This window comes from Notolabrus celidotus, chromosome 14, assembly GCF_009762535.1.
Source record: "Notolabrus celidotus isolate fNotCel1 chromosome 14, fNotCel1.pri, whole genome shotgun sequence".
NCBI lineage: Eukaryota > Metazoa > Chordata > Actinopteri > Labriformes > Labridae > Notolabrus > Notolabrus celidotus.
Genome location: NC_048285.1, coordinates 33,073,963 through 33,087,400, shown reverse-complemented (window position 1 = coordinate 33,087,400; position 13,438 = coordinate 33,073,963). Strand labels below are relative to the sequence as shown.

Below are 13,438 nucleotides of genomic sequence, written 5' to 3'. Positions count from 1 at the left end.
CAACAACAAACCAAAGTCATGATGAGCGGAGCCAGACCTGGAGTCAACAGGTCAGAGGTTTTCAGAGGACCAGAAAGACAACATGGATGAGGAGAGGAGGAGGAGGAGAATCCTTGATTGACATGACTCCAGCTGTCCGGCGCTCCAGCTCTGCGCTGCGTTCTGAAAACACAACCTGTGGTTGTTGTAGACGAGAGAGCACAGAGCCGGACCGGACAGTTGATCGGACAAAACAGATACGGATCTGGTGAAAGTCCTGTGTTATTATGGACTACAGTTTTGTGCAAGAAGCATATCGACCCTGATCGGCTGTAAGAAGCTTGAGATAGCCTTTACTTTCTGTTCCTTCCTCCTAAATGTCAGATTCACTGACCGTCTATCTTCCATGTTCAAAGAGCATTTCAGCATCTCCTTCATTCTCCTCCAACAAGCCTCACATTACCAACAAACTTAGCTAGCACTCTGTCTCAGTATGCAGCATTAACATGCATCCTGGGTGATTGTATCGCAAGTGGATTTAAAGCTTAGCAGACAGTAGAGCTGCTGGTAGCTCATGATGAGAGGAGCCAGGCCTGGAGTCAACAGGTCAGAGGTTTTCAGAGGACCAGAAAGACAACATGGATGAGGAGAGGAGGAGGAGGAGGAGGAGGATCCTTGATTCAGTGATTACTGTGGGGAAACCTCGGTCACATGACTCCAGCTGTCAGGCGGTCCTGCGCCGGCTTGGAGACGAACCGGACACAGATCTGGTGGAAGTCCCGTGTCAGGGAGGCAGAGACAGACTTTCTGTGGCTATTCATTTTAGAAAATATACATGTTCTTCCTTTAAACCAACTGAGTAAATGCAATAATGTGAGATCGAGAATTTTAAGCAATTTAAGCTCAAACTTGACCTGAAAACAAATCATCTATAAAATGCAACCTTTTTTGTTTTCCTCAAAAACTAGAAGTACAATTATAAACGGGCACAAACAAACATTTCCAAATGAGCATTAATATGCAGCTATGTTCAGATTTGATTTGATGGACTAATTCCTCGCTCCAAGTTCTCCTCGTGATTTAAATGCAAAGAGCGTCCAAATTATCCTTCACACAACGACTGTGGTGTCACATTTACGCTCCTCATTCCGCTCAGACAGGCTGCACATGGCTGCTTGTTTGGGGTGAATAATCCTTACATGTGCTTCATGAGTGGTGAACATTTTAATAGCTTTGCTTGCAGCAGTGAGAGTTCTCTTTGAGGGAATGAAGCAGATGCAACAGCTGGAGTCAGTTATGCTGTTTCTGATTTTGACAAACAACCAAATCATCTACCTGACACTGGGTTATCAAGGTTAATCTTAAAACTATCAGACATGAGGATGAGCTGCACAGTGGACAAATATTACTTGCTGATTTTTTTTTCTTCAAGTTTAAAAGGAAAAATATCATGCAAATAAATTCAGTGTAACAGTAATGCTAATTATGCAAATGACCGACCAGGCTGCCTGAAACCATAATTTGCAAATGCATGTTTGTTGACACACTTATTCCAAAACACTTGGTTGTTTCAGAGTAAAATACATAAGTCATTTGTGGGTGCAGAGAAATAACATGTCCTCACATTAAAACGCTCATTTATGCAGCTCTCGCTCTGCAGGGTCAGGCGCTCTGCAGAGACACTGTGACACCACCATGAAGGTTTTATCACATGTTGTTCTCTTCCTGTGAAAACGCTGCTGCATGCCTTGTGTCGGAGTGTTGGAACATCAGAAAGACGTACAGCATCATATTCGTCCTGTGCTCTGTTTCCTGCGCCTCTTCTACAGCACTAGTAATGGATCCAAATGAACCCAAAAAAGGTGCTTCAGCAAACTCTGCACGGGTTCATTAGGCCGCAGCTGGGTGTGTGTACGTGTGATTGTGTGTGTGTGTGTTTGTTAGTGAAACCAGGGGAGAAAAAGAGATCGAAATGACAGAAGAGTGGGATGTACAGGAGAAGGTTCTGTATTCATCCCTACAATATCTGATATCAGAGCTGCTGCTTATCAGACAGACTGGGTTCAAAACATCTGACCCAAACACTGATTCTCATCCTTAAAAATCAGAATAAATATATAAGGTTAATTAACGGCCTTCCAAAGCTTTCAGTCGTATCTTAAGAAAGACTCAAACAGGGTTTGTTAAAAAAAAACTTCCAGCTTGAGTTTCGGTTTAAAAATGAAAGTGGAAATGGATAAAAACACATACACATCATTACACAGAGGCAGAATGACAAATTACACACACACACACACACACACACACACACACACACACACACACACACACACACACACACACACACACACACACATACAGGTACACACACGCACACACAGTCTGGACACAATCTATCCACATTTGACCATTAGTACTGTATCGCTAACAGCTTGGTAATGTTAGGCGCTTATTAGTCATGGATGAGTGAGCAAAGAGTGTGGATGCTCTCACACACACTTACACACACTTACACACACACACACACATACACACACTCTTCCAAAAAGACCTATAAATAGTCCTGGCTGTTACTAAGTGGATGAGAGAACAGTTATTAGTATTCAAGGTCTCCCTGTGATTTCTCCTCCAACCAAGTGATAGAATCTGCTGCTGAGACTGAGACACACACACACACACACACACACACACACATAAACAAACAAACATAAAGATAGATAGAATGCATTTTCAACTGCTGCAGAGTTTAATTGTTCAGGTACTGCAGGATAAGATGAACCGAAGACTTGAAAGATACTGCTTTGGCCACAGGGGGCGCCAAATTCAACTTAAACCAAAAAAGTTCCTCACAGGAGCTTTAAATAATTTATTTATAAGCTAGCATTTAATCCTTAGGGTCCATCTGTCGTGCACTATGGAAGTATGTGAACTAAAAGTTCATGTTTTTGTACAAGATGCCTCCTTAAACTAGAAACCGCTGCTATATATGAATCACTTTAATCACCAGACTCAATTTCATGAAAAGGAAAATGTATTGCTTTAACACAGGATTTGATTTTCTACTCTTTCCTTTGGGCTAGATTTTTGTTTTTTATGTTACACAAATATTTTATTGAATTTAGAATAATCAAAGTAAGAACTTAAAGAATGGATGAGGAAGATATCTGTTAGAGCATTAAAAAAACACTTTGTTTCCATACCTGAATATGTACAAACCTCAGTAATACATTCCTCCTCCTCCTCCTCCTCCTCCTCCTCCTCCTCCTCCTCCTCCTCCTCCTCCTCCTCCGAAGAAGAAGAAGAAGAAGAAGAAGAAGAAGAAGAAGAAGAAGAAGAAGAAGAAGAAGAAGAAGAAGAAGAAGAAGAAGAAGAAGAAGAAGAAGAGAAGAAGAAGAAGAAGAAGAAGAAGAAGAAGAAGAAGAAGAAGAAGAAGAAGAAGAAGAAGAAGAAGAAGAAGAAGAAGAAGAAGAAGAAGAAGAAGAAGAAGAAGAAGAAGAAGAAGAAGAAGAAGAAGAAGAAGAAGAAGAAGAAGAAGAAGAAGAAGAAGAAGAAGAAGACACACATGAACATGCCTCATGCAATTAATTTAACCTTGTTTGCAGCAAACACACACACACACGCAAATACACGTACACACACACAGTTACCTAAGTCTCCTCTGCAAAATAAATTAAGCCTAATAAAAGCACTCAGTCCGGATTCTGACACTCAGAGAGATGGAACTCCGTCACACACACACACACACACACACACATATGCACACACCCTGGCGTTTCAATTACATTACACACTGGTGGCTAATTGCTGGAGCGATGGTTTCTGTAATGACTTCGCAGGGAAAAATGGAATTAACATGCAGACTGTTCCAGCTGCAATGATTGACCTACACACACACACACACACACACACACACACACACACACACACACACACAAATATAAACTCCACACACGTGCCGGAAGAAAAACAGCACTTGAGCACGCATGTTTTTACGAGTTCAAACAACTGCAAACTTACAACAACACACATCCAACACATCCAAACACCCCCCCCCCCCCCCCCCCCCCCCTCAACACTCACACACACAAACACCACCACACACACACACACACACATTTGGAGTTGTCACAGTTGGGCTGAAGAGCTGAAGGGCTTGGAGGACGGAGCCAGCCAGGCTGTTAATGTTGCCGTCTTGGTTTATGGTTATTAAAATGCTTGAAAATGGCTGTAATGAAATAGTTGTGGATTAAAGTTGGGGAGGGGGGGAGATGATGATGATGTGGGTGATGCAGGAAGGAAGCATGACCGCTCCTTCATAATGGAACAAGGCCCAGAAGGCTCTGCAGTTTATTGGTTTTTATTTGGAGTTTTAAATTAACAGCGGAGCGGCACGGTGGGTTTTAACCACAGTCGTGTTTATCCTGCTGATGTTTGTAGCCTTTGAGTGATTGTAGTTAAAGGCTGACTTACACAGTGAATTGTTTTGGACCAGTGGTGAGAAACAGGACTATTTGTTCCCTCCATATTGGTGAACACATCTGTTGCTTTTATTTGTTTATTTATTTTAGCCTGAAGACTGATTAGGAACGAAATCTGCAGCTGCAAGAGCAAATGATACAGATATGTTTGTGTGTGTAAAACCTCAGAGAGTGTGAGCTTTCTGTCCTTTTATTGTGAGTGTAAAACATGAGAAGCTGCTGTTATGGTTTATGATTTGAGCTGTGAGAGGAAAAACACGGCTAAACCTGAGCGTGAAGCAACGTTTGATGTGTTCAAAGTTCATGCATGATTAAATCCATCCAGGTGTCGCCTCCTCAGGCCCACAAACATGTTTATTAAAATAATCTGAGATGGGTTTTATTCATGTTTGTCCTCAGGGTCTCATGTTCTATAATCTGTTGAAGCTTTGACTTGAGTTTCAGAGTCCACTTAAAGCTCTAAGTCTCAGATTTGGCGTATTGGTTAAAGACTTGTTGAGTTTTTGGAGCAAAGTGTTGCTTTATTTAGACAAGATATTAAAAACACTGATCCGTCTTCATCCTGTTAGACAGGTCAGGATGTTGCGACCCGTCAGTCACACATGACTCCACAAATAATCCTTGAACATAAAAACTTCATAACCTTGAAGGTTTTCGCTGCAGGCGGCTCTGCTGCTTTGCCTTCTTCCTTTTAAACTGACTGAGAGGTCGAACTATTTTACTTTTAATCTTTGCAGGAAAACGTCTAGAGAGTTGTAAGAAGTTTTATTTTCAGCATCACTCTGTGAAACATGATGTTAAACATATCCACTCTGGGAGCTGACCACTGGAGCTTGTGCTAAAGGTCAACATCTTTGTTGTGGTTCAGTTAAAGTGCCAAGATTCTTCAATGTGGGAGGTTCAAACCTGCAGCCGGCTAACCTTTGACCTTTTGGCAAACACAAGATTACAAAAAAATAATATTATCAACTTCAGCTGCATATAAAGTAAGTTCAGCTTCTTTGAGATGATCACACAGAGTGCAGCTTCGACTTTATTGTCTGCAGATTCAGGAGTGGTGCAAACATGTCGATATGTAACCCTCCTCCAGGTATATGTGAGGCCCAGGTTTAAAACTGTCTCACTTATCCTTGAAGGTCACTCAATCTCAACTTCCTTAGAGTCTCAGTCTGCAGACAAATTGGGTTTCACTCAAATTATTTTTGCCAGTTACTGATGAACACTTCTTCCATGTTTCATGGTCTAACAACAGAATATACATCCCATCTTTAAGTCATGAATTGAGACATATCAAATCATTTCAAAGATCACTTCCATGTTAGCTTCTCTACACTGGCTCCCCATAAAATCCTTCTTTTAACCTACAAAGCCCTTAAAAATCAGGCACCTTCATATCTTAAAGAGCTCATAGTGCCCTATCACCCCTCTAGAACTCTACGCTCCCAACATGCAGGCCTGCTCATCGTATCTAAAGTCTCTAAAAGTAGTATGGGAGGTAGAACCTTCAGTTATCAGGCCCCTCTCCTTTGGAATCATCTACCAGTCAGGGTCCGGGAGGCAGACACCCTCTCTACTTTTAAGAGTAGGCTTCAAACTTTCCTTTATGATAAAGCTTATAGTTAGAGCTGGATAAGGCTTGGACCAGGTCTTCTTCATGCTGCTATAAGCTTAGACTGCCGGGGGAACTGGCACACTGACACACTGGGATCCTATCTCACCCCCTTCCCCCCACCCCCCTTCATCACTTACTTTAACTCTTCCTGTCCCATTAAAGTTACTAACCATAGACCTTTCTGGAGTCCCTGAGCTCCCTTGTCTCGTAGGTTCCTCTAAGCTGCCGTAGACCTCCTCCTGCTGTGGACGTTCTGGACTCCAGCTGATACAGACGTGCTGGACTCCAGCGGCAACAGCTTCTACGACTCGTCTCATCACTATCACCTCTCCCTCTCTCTCTTACTCTCCTCTATCCCTCTTTCCAGACCCAACTTGGTCGAGGCATGATAGCTGTCTAACATGATTCTGGTCCTGCTGGAGGTTTCTGCCTGTCAAAGGAAGTTTGTCCTCACCGCTGTAACTAGCTAAATACTGCGAGGTGCAATGCTCATGGTGGATTAAGGTGGGGTCAGACTGAGTCTGATCCTGTCTTGGTGTTGGGTCTAGAGCGGTCTAGACCTGCTCTGTTTGTAAAAGCGTTTTGAGATAACATTTGTTGTGATTTGGCGCTTTACAAATAAAGATTGATTGATTGATTGATTGATTGATTGATTGATTGATTGATTGATTGATTGATTGATTGATTGATTGATTGATTGATTGATATCTGCAGTTGGGATGCTGGTGTCAAGTGATCAGTTATCGACTTGGATTTGAAGAGCTGCTTGAATATAATCAGAGCTCTGTCTCTTTTTTTTTTCCAGCCATGATATTCTTGCTCATTTCTGAAATTCAAGCAGAGTTTTTTTTTTAAGTTTCCCACTGGAAAGAAGCAACAGATGGTTTTCTGTGAAAAACAGGAACCATGGGGTCAGAGACGCTCCTGTTTGTCTCTGACTCACTCTTTAATCTCCATATGTTTGTGTCTGACTCCAACTCCGTCTCATTCTTTCTCAACTCTCTTCAACTTTTCAAGTTCGCCCTGATTTGCATCGCATGAATACACACCAGTGAGTCAGCAGTCCTACAGCGCAGCAGCAGCAGAAACACACACACACACACACACACGTACGTCAGCAGGCAGTAGGATCTCAGCCAGGCCGGTGAATTAACTTCTATGAATAATTAAGATGCTTTATGATATTTTATTTTGGTCGTCTCTTGGGGGAAATCTGTGGTTTGGACGACTCTAACTCTCACACTCCAACTCATGTACGTTTATTTCTTCTTCTTCTTTCTCGTTTGTCTCACAGCAAAGTTTTCTACGTCTCCGTCTTAAAGCCGTGAAACCCAGGGGTCAATTTGAGTTTGAAATAACTCCAGCTTTATCAAAGTTTCCCTTTGTTTCCCTTTCAGCCTCTTTATCCCTCTTTGAATCGTTTCTCTTTTGTCATGTTGACTTTCTTAACCATCATGGAAGAAAGAAAAGTCAATGCATGTTACAAAACATTGAAACATATTGTGCTAATCTTTGCTGTCCATAACCCTGAACACAGGGAGAAAATCCATGTTGAATTGCACCTCTGAAAACAGCAGGTTGGCACCGTGCAAAACATGCACAGCTGCAGCCGCTCACAACAAGTCAGCCCTCTAAAGATACGACAGAGCAACAGAGAGCAGATGGAGGTGAAGTCAGAGATATGTCATGAGTCAGTCAGAGAGCTGCAGGTGGGTCACACATTTTAAGCATTTACATTACATTTAAAGAATGTTCAACTGCCCCAAAGAGAAGGGCAAGATCCGCCGCAGGAGGAAGAGAACCAGAAGCCCAACCTGTTGGACATCCTGCTCTGTCAGATCTTCCTCTTTCTGTACTACCTAACCAACTACGTGTCCTGGATTTACTGCTTCACCATCTGCAGGGAGGAGAAGCTCTCCATCATCAGGAGGTACATGTTCAAACTTTGGACTCCACTCAGGTCCGCTGTGCTAAGCTGACCCTGTGATCCAAGAGGAGAACAGATAAAGTTCCCACATGGCTCAAAGAGTCCAGAACACACATCTCTTCATGAAACCTTCTTTGTACAGCAGTTCAACATGTTGGTAACGCCTCCTTGTGTGTGATTCTCTGCTGTTACCCTCAGCTGCCGTGTCGCCTGCGTGCCAGAGGGCAGCACTTACACAGGAGGTGAAACTCACATCAGACGGGCACAAACTCACCCCGCTGCCTCGCATCTCTTTATAGTCGAGCCAATCGTTCTGATAACCCTGCCAGGTCTTCTATGTGTATGTAAATATGTCACCAACTGTTTACCGCCAGGCCAGGCTTTTCATATTAGCACTGATATGCTACTCAGCCTTCTTTATAGCGGTGCCAACTGCTGGCTAGAACAGAGTCAGCGTGTCTGCGTCTGGGTAAATCTTATCACTGTCTGCCATAGGCACAAACACAGCATATTAGCATTGACGCTCTACAATAACAGCATTCATGGCTGCAGCGGCTTCCAAACACAGCAAATTTAGAGAGCAGAGGGAGCGTGACGGAGAGGAAAACAAACAGAGAGAAACAAGGAAACAAAAATATTAAACACAGAGAAAGACACAAAGAGGAGGAGGAGGAGGAGGAGGAGGAGGGAAGGAAAGAAGTGAGGAAGGTCCACTAGGAACATGTGATGTTTGATATTAAATGAGAATATGAAAAAGGGAAATGAGCTGAGGCTTTGGGTCATGAGCATGAAAGGCTGAGCTGGGCATCGCCTGGCTCAAACTGCAGTCCAGAGAGGCCAAGTTTCCCCATTAACACTCAAAATAACAGCTTAGCTCCATCACTGTGTCTCCACTCCGAGCCAAACAGCAGCACTGCTGCCAACAGACCACAGTGGAAACAGCAATGCTCATGCTAATGACAGGGCCAGTTGTTAAAGACCGGCAGCCTCCTTCAAGCCCCTCACTGACGCACACCAGGTCTAGTTCTGCTCACCAACATGCAGGGATAGCAATACAACGAAACTGCGACGGCACTCCCTGAGATTAAAATGTTTAAATACCTCCAGAAGTTATTGGATATCTGCAGAAGTAACACACTTTAAATGTTAAATCTGCAAATGCAACAGGGAGGAGTTGGAAGAAGTAGCCAGGGTGGGTTGGGTCACGGATAAGCTTCAGGCTCTGCTCCAACAGAGGACCAGGGTTCATGCCCTCAGCTTCCAGCAGCTGGGTCCCAGTGATGCCCTCAAGGCGCTCTGCAGAGCTCTCTGGTCCTTGTTGATGCAGCTAATAAACCATGCTGTGATGTATGTATGATACACCTATGACTGTGGATGTCTTTTGTATACATCACTGTAGACTCTCTTTACTACCTAAGTAGACTGGGGTTGTTCTCTTGGTTTTCTTAGGTTACACCAGGCTGTCAGGTTCTGCAGCTTGTCCCTGCATGCTGACTCATCCTTGTATTGGAGATCAGGCCGTCAGCTGTGACGTCATTTGCAAACTTTATGATCGTGTTGCCTAAACAGGGAGGCTGCCATAAGTGCAGAGGGCCCAGCACACACCCCTGGGGTACAGGATTAAGGTGGCAGATGCATGTTCCTCCAGCCTGACAGTCTGGGAGTGGGTTGCAACAATATTTTTGTAAGTGTGGACGTTACTTGCAACAAAACAACTAAAGTTACAGACACTCGAATGCAGGGTTTAGTGAGGACTTTGCACCTCAAAGTAAGTCTGGAATATCTGCAGGAATCTAAAATCGTACCTGAGAGTGATGGGTTAATCAGCATCGTGTGAACTCATGGCCAGGGCATTAATGGAGGAGGTGTTTATTAATCTGTAAGCTTCTACTCAAGCTGTAATGATTTCATGATAAAAGTGTCACTGTCCTGTTCCTCCTGTTTGTGTCTGTGAGAACTGTGCAAACTTCTTATCATCTGCCAGCACTTTGTGTTCTTTCAGGATATGATAAGAGGTAGCAGCACATTGAGAGAAACATCTTCAAGGTGATTCTGCCCAGCAACTTGTGACTGATTTTTGTGCAAACCCAATGAAATATTATCACGCCCTTTGTAATACGATCACGCCTATGCTTTCAATAAAACAGCTGAGCAACAGAGGAGACTTTGAAGATGATCGACCACACTTTGTGGTAAACATGGATCAGTCTTCCCTTTTGCAAAAGCGAGCTAGCTGAAAAAGTTGTCCGTGTGTTCCTTGACTCTGCTGTGACGATTCCTGGACCTGACAGTGTCCATCATATCTGACTGGTGCTTCACCCAGCTCAGATTACTCTCCACAGCGTGTCGTTCTCAGGCCTGCAGAGCTTTGCTGTGCTTTGCAGTCGCTGTGCCAAACACTGTCTCACTGAGCTCTACTGTGTTCAGCTCGACTGTCAAATGTAGCGCCAGGATCTGACTGCTAACCTGGGGAGGCCAGACTCTGCAGCACGAAGGGAAACTTTTGACAGATGGGGAACATTGCATGAGGTAAGGTGGGAATATCAAATAATGATTGCATGAAATGCCACTGCAACAAATGTTCCCCTGCAGTGGGAGTGTTTAAGTTCCTTCAGATCTCCACTGATGTTTTTATGCAGATAGGCTCTCTGTGACTAATCAAACAGGGGCTTGATGATTTGCTCAAGGACACTTGTCCGTGACAGAGACTGACAATGAGATCTCGGGGGCACAGGCACATCCCCGTACCCACTGCCCTGCCTTCTGTGCTCATTGATTCCGACCTTGAGTTTAAAATAAAGAATCAGACATTAAACCCTGCACGCTCTTCTAAATGACTGAAGGAGCAAAGCTGTTTGTTAAAGCCATGACTCATTTCAGAGTAATAATTGTGACATTTTGTTTTGCTCTCTGTGATGTGGACTAATGCAGCATAATAAACATGAAAGCTGTTTTTACCTGAGTTTCTGAGCAGCAGGGGGTCTCTGCATCAACACGGCATCAAAGAGACGGCAGGAGAAGAGAGAGCAGCTCGCAGACACTGAAGAAACCTGCGTGGAAAATCAGGACAAGAAAGAGGACAGCTTTATTTCATGAATGTTTTTAAAGGGTAGGGATCGAGAGGTATGGGGAGGACGATAGGAACCGTGAGGGCCAAACATAGAGGGGATGATTCTCTACAGCATAAAAGTTCAAGGGGAATCTGTTAGTCAGTCATGATGCGCCAAACATTTTAAATAGGTGACACGTAAGGACTGCAGGTAGGCCAGTTTAGCACCTGGACTCTTCTACGTGCAGAATGTGGTTTGGCTGAAATCTGTAAGGTCTTCCTGATGAATGCATTGTCTGGATGTCAGCATATGTTGCTCCTAAACCTGTATCTATCATTCAGCATTAATGGAGCCTTCACAGATGTGGAAGCTACCCATGCCATGGACTCTTATGATCCCCATACCATCAGGGATCCTGGCTTTGAACTGTGAGCTGATAGAAAGCAAAGTGTTCCCTCTCCTCTTAGATCGGAGGACGTGGTGTTCATGACAAAAGATCTTGTGCAAACATGTTATTTTCATGTGTGCACAGTCTAATAAGTCCTGTGGGAGACCCTTTGTGTTTACCAGGCGTAAACATTTACTGTCGGCTCCGACGTGTCGTTGCACATGAGGAATCTTATCGCCTCGTTTGTACTGATGAAGAAAATGCTTGGAAACACAGAAAGCATACATTCAGCTAACTGTGTGACAGCTAATCTAACACAGAGATTAATGATGTGGGTATGAAATGTGCTGAGATGTGGATGAACCGCACTCACACAGAGAAAAACTGACTTAATTGAATGTATTTCAGCAGAGAAAATAACAAATCAACACAAACATGGGGCACACTCCTGAACGCCGCCCAGATTAAAGTTGTGCACGCAAGATGAAAACGATCACCTGTTTGACTTCAGGGTCTCTGTGGTACAGTTCTTCCTGACCAATCAATCAAACACTGAAGGTTTGATGTTACTGTTTACTGGTGTGAAGTCCGCCATGTTTCTGCCCCTGCATTGCTCTCTAAATCAGGGGTCAAGTCAAGTCAAGTCAACTTTATTTATACAGCACATTTAAAAACAACCAGTGTTGGCCAAAGTGCTTTACAAGGTAATAAGTAAAAATGACATGAAGACAACAATAAACAACACAACATAACAGGATATTAATGTCCTCTTCACGAGTAGAAGGCCAAAGAAAAGAGATGTGTCTTCAACAAAGATTTAAAACATTCAACAGTTGGGGCCGATCTTAATTGGAGTGGCAAGCCATTCCAGAGCTTGGGGGCCGCTGCTGCAAAGGCTCGGTCTCCCCAGGAGCAGCTGGTTTGTTGACCTCAGTGCTCGGGTTGGGTTGTGAGCATGGAGAAGATCAGCCAAGTAGGATGGTGCCAATCCATTTAGGGCCTTGTATGTTAAAAGTGCAACTTTAAAATCAATCCTGTGACGGACTGGGAGCCAGTGGAGAGCACGCAGCACAGGTGTGATGTGCTCCCTCTTTTTCCTGCCAGTCAGGAGGCGAGCTGCCGCATTCTGTACAAGCTGCAGGCGCTGAATAGACGCCATGTCTAAGCCGACATACAAAGAATTACAATAATCAAGCCTAGCCGTAATAAAGGCATGTACAACTCTCTCTAGATCCTTAGGAGGGAGATATGCCTTCACCTTCGCTATGAGTCTCAGCTGGAAGAAGCTGGACTGAACCACAGAGGAGATTTGTTTCCTAAATTTGAAGGCACTATCAAAATGAACTCCAAGGCTCTTTACAGAGGAGTGAACATTTGCTGCGAGAGGGCCGAGAGGGGTGTCAAACATAGGCCCGCAGGTCAAAACCAGCCCACCATAGGTTCCAATCCATCCAATTCAGAGAAGACATTAACTGCATTTTTTAAGTAGCTGCTACTTCAAATTTGTCCTCCAATCAAATGGCTGACAGTGGGCAGGAAGTGAGGAAAAACAACATTTACAGTTTGCATGATCCAGTGGAAACTAAGACTTTTTGGACCCCTGCATACAACACTCTCCAGCAAGCGAACTCTTCATGCTGGAGCAGGGGGGTCCATAGTAGTCAACTGTACCTTCTTCATTATTATAATCTATCTGTTCTTTTGCTGTGAACATTACACTCTGTGTGTCAGGTGACTGGGAAACCTGTGTGCTTGGTGTGTTCGCAACATGTTTGAGACGCATTATGGCGAAAAATACAGCAGCTGTTTTTGTAAAAAGATAGTTCATTAAATGTGAATATTTGCAGAATGTACTTTTTTTGCACTAAAACAAAAGGGAACAATTTGGAGTTTTAGTTATTCATAGCTTATAATGTTATGATTTTGCAGGTTTGGCCCACTTGAGATCAAATTAGTCTGTGTGTGGCCCCTGAACTGAAATGAGTTTGACGCCCCTGATTCAGA

The 13,438-nt window shown here is 43.6% G+C and overlaps 1 long non-coding RNA gene across 2 annotated transcripts in view; it reads right to left on the bottom strand.

Annotated features, from left to right (window-relative positions):
- Nucleotides 1-13,438, bottom strand: part of LOC117824900 — a 208,852-nt gene that overhangs the window by 49,153 nt on the left and 146,261 nt on the right. The window contains exons 4-5 of one of the 2 annotated variants that reach the window (XR_004633742.1): nucleotides 10,955-11,046; nucleotides 5,207-5,385 (exon numbers count right to left, since the gene is read on the bottom strand). This is a non-coding gene — a long non-coding RNA (uncharacterized LOC117824900). Of the gene's footprint in view, nucleotides 1-5,206; nucleotides 5,386-10,954; nucleotides 11,047-13,438 lie in introns of those variants that run through there. The other variant, XR_004633741.1, reaches the window with a different exon arrangement.